The 3,870-nt window shown below is 36.6% G+C and overlaps 1 pseudogene; it reads left to right on the forward strand.

The window, feature by feature from the left end:
* The first annotated feature begins 893 nt into the window (after positions 1 to 893).
* On the forward strand, positions 894 to 1,855 carry LOC114034076 (annotated as a pseudogene).
* Positions 1,856 to 3,870: the final 2,015 nt, after the last annotated feature.

Genomic DNA, 3,870 nt, shown 5'->3' on the forward strand with positions numbered 1-3,870 from the left:
TGCTCTTCAAGTTCTACTGAGTTCACTCTGCATCAATTAATAAAAGCATTTCCATATTACTCCAAAGCTGTCATATTCATCACTTCTTATGGTACATAAAATTGCCACTAATTTCCTACATTACAGTTTGCTCATCTATTCTGCAATTGAAGGATGCAACAGGTAAACAGGATAGGGTTGTAGCAGGATGAGCAAGTGCTTCCCATTGTTTTACATAGAAACAGCAAGGGTTCCCATGGGAAATTTCCCACAGTCCTTCAGGCTCGCAATGTCTAGTCTAATGATAGCCCTTTGCAGTAATATGAAGTTCTAGGGGCAAAATGCAATGAGAAGACTTAGAATCCAGATTCCCCATTCCTTCTCTTTGTAGTTTTGGAGCACAACAATCATCTTGGAAACCAGGACTTTCCTTATAGTAAATTAGCATGAAGCAGATAACATTTTCCATGGTGGAAAGTGGTCCTTTGAGAGAATAGGAATCACAAAGGAGACTGTTTCTTTGGAAGGAATTAACAATGGTGGTTAGTTGGCAGAACAGCATTTACACATTTGGATATAGTCCCTGCATATATGGAAGAAAAGTTCCTATGCTGGGAATTCAACTATACTCTTTTGAGCTTTTTCATCTGCCAAAATGGCAAAATTGGCAAATAATAAAGTATTGTTAGTTCACAGGGAAAAAATTGGCAGAAACATTTTTATTCATCTCTGCTTTGCTTAAGGGCACCCTGCCAAGGTGCACAGGAGCAAAGTATTGGAGTAAGATACTAGAATGACTATGTAAGAGGTAGCCAGTGAAAGTGTCTTGAGTAAATCAATAGACATATCCAAAGTTTAATCCTATATTCCACATTAATCTCCATTTCTTTTAACAGGCACTCTTTCCAAGACAGATGTCTGACAATAACTGCAGTGCTGTGACAGAATTCATTATTTTTGGGTTGACAGATGGTCCAACCCTTTGTGTCATCCTCTTTGTGATATTTCTGGGCGCCTATGCTGTCACCTTAGGTGGTAACCTTAGCATAATCATATTGATCAGAAATAGCTCCCAACTTCACACTCCAATGTACCTCTTCCTTGGCCACTTAGCTTTTGTGGACTCTGCATATTCCTCATCTGTCACACCTGTTATGCTCAAGAATTTCTTGGTGGACAAAATCACAATCACTCTGGAAGGCTGTGTGGCCCAAATATTCTGTGAAGCCACCTTTGGGACAGCTAAGTGCTTCCTGCTGGCTGTGATGGCCCATGATTGCTATGTGGCCATCTGCAGCCTTCTACTCCATCAACATGTCTACTAGTGTCTGTACTGTTACTCATAACATCCTACATAGGTGGTTGTGTAAATTCTTGGATTACTACTGGCTGCTTATTGAATAGGTCCTTCTGTGGACCCAATAAGATCTATCACTTTTTCTGTGATTATTCACCACTTTTGAAGCTTTCCTACTCTGAAGATAAACTTGCTAAAATTCTTCCTGCTGCCTCTACTGGGTTAGTGATTGTGATCACAACGTTAATTATCCTAATTTCTTATGTATTCATCCTCTTCTCTGTGCTAAAGATGAGTTCCACTGAGGGGAGATCCAAAGCATTCTCAACTTGCACCTCCCACCTCACAGTAGTCACTCTGTTCTATGGCACTATTACATTCATATATGTGATGCCTAAATCCAGCTACACAATAGATGAGAATAAAGTAGTGTCTGTTTTCTACACTGTAACGATCTCTATGTTGAACCCTCTGATCTACAGTCTAAGGAACAATGAAGTAAAAGGAGATCTGAGAAAACTCATGAATAGAATGGGTGAGAAGATAAGGAAGGGAATTTTGGAGAGGTGTGTAGATTAAGATTAGGAAGGTGAAGGGGGAGAAGATAAGGGAGGGATTTTTAGAGGAGCAGGTAAAATTAGGAATGGGAGGGTAAGGGGAGAAGATAAGGTAACAGGGATATAGTAAAAAGAGAAGCTAAGAAAGAAAATGGTGAGTAAAAATAAGATGGAGGGAAATTCACAAAAAGTAATTATAACTTTAAATGTGAATGGGATGAACTTACCCACAAAATAAAAATGCATAGTAGAATGGATTAAAAATCAGAATTAAACAATATAATGTTTACAAGAAACACATTTAAGAGTGAGAGATACACACATAGCTAAGGGTTGGAGTAGAATTTATTACGCGTCAGCTGATGCAAAAAAGGCAGGGGTAGCAAAGAACTTTGTCAAATCTATAAGAATATGAGTTATTACCCAATTTTTAAATGGTCAAAAGATAGGAATACATGGTTTTCCAATGAAGTAATCAAAACAATTTATAGACATATAAAAAATGCTTTAAATCATTATTGATTAGAGAAATGTAAATCAAAACAACCTTGAGACATCATTTTACACCTACCAGATCAGCTAAAATGATTGAAGAGGAAAACAACAAATGTTGGAGGGGATGTGGAAAAATTGGTACACTAATACATTGTTGGTGGAATTGTGAACTGATCTAACCATTTTGGAGAGCAATCTGGAATTATGCTCAAAAAGTTATTAAACAGCTTATACACCTTGACCCATCAATACCACTACTAGGTTTATTTCCAAAGATGATTAAGGGAAAAGGAAAGGAACCTATGCGTTCTAAAATGCTCATAGCAGCTCTCTTTGTGGTGGCAAAGAACTGGAAATTGCAGGGATGCCCATCGACTGGCGAATGACTGAACAAATTGTGGTATATGATTGTGATAGAATACTGCTGTGCTGTAAGAAATTATGAACTCAATGATCTTAGAAAAATTGGAAAGACTTGTACAAAAGAATGAAGAGTGAAATGAACACAACCAAAAGAACATTATACACATTAACAGAAATACTGTTTTAAGAATGACTTTGAAAAAAAAAGAAAAAAAATGACTTTGAATGAATAAGTCACTTTGACTATCGTAAATACCCAAATAAACTATAAAGGACACATGAAGAATGATGCCATCTGTACCCAGAGAAATAACTGATAAATAGAAATATGTACAGAATAATTTTATATATATACCCATTTGTTTCTAATGGTAACCATATCTAGGGGTGGGGGAGGGAAGGAAAAAAAGGGAAAAAAAGAAAAAATGATATGATAACTTTATTGCATATTTAAAATAAATAACAAGTTGTACTAATCAATTTGCAGTTTCATGTGAAATCACCTTTCTGTTATACTGTTATGGAAATGCTTATTTTTTCCCATAAATGAAAAATAAAGTAAATAAAAAATATTCCTTTATGTTCATGTGACACAATTTGTTCAGCCTTTCCTCAGTCACTGGCCATCTGCTTTGTTTCTAGTTCTTTGCTACCACAAAATTGATGCTATAAATATTTTGGTGTATGTGGGGAATTTCCTTTTATGAATAACTGCCTTTGTGGCATAATACACCTGAAAAAATGTATTCTTTCTCCTATGGCATAGCTCTCTGGGAAGAGTGAGGAGGGAAAGATACTAGAAGAAATTTAAGTCATGAAAAACAAAAAGAATCAATAAAGAATCATTTAAAAAATAAAAATTTCTTCAACTACTTCCTACCTTTTCAGTCTTACACTTTACTCCCATCCATGTAATTGTTCAATCTAGCTACCAGATTATCTGCCTTTCCCCACACATGACATCCATCTTCTGTGTCTTTACAATGGCTCTCTTACAGGCCTGAAATGCTTTGCTTCCCCACCTCTGCCACCCAGTTTTCTGGGATTTCCTCAGGACAACTCATTGCCCACTTTCTGCAAGAAATCTTTCCTGACTTAACTCCCTCTCTAAGATGACCTCCCATCTATTTGGCCTATAATTTGTATGTCCCTGGTTATTTACACGGTGTCTCTCCAAAT

This window comes from Vombatus ursinus, unplaced genomic scaffold (genome assembly GCF_900497805.2).
Source record: "Vombatus ursinus unplaced genomic scaffold, bare-nosed wombat genome assembly UNPS02007883.1, whole genome shotgun sequence".
Lineage (NCBI taxonomy): Eukaryota > Metazoa > Chordata > Mammalia > Diprotodontia > Vombatidae > Vombatus > Vombatus ursinus.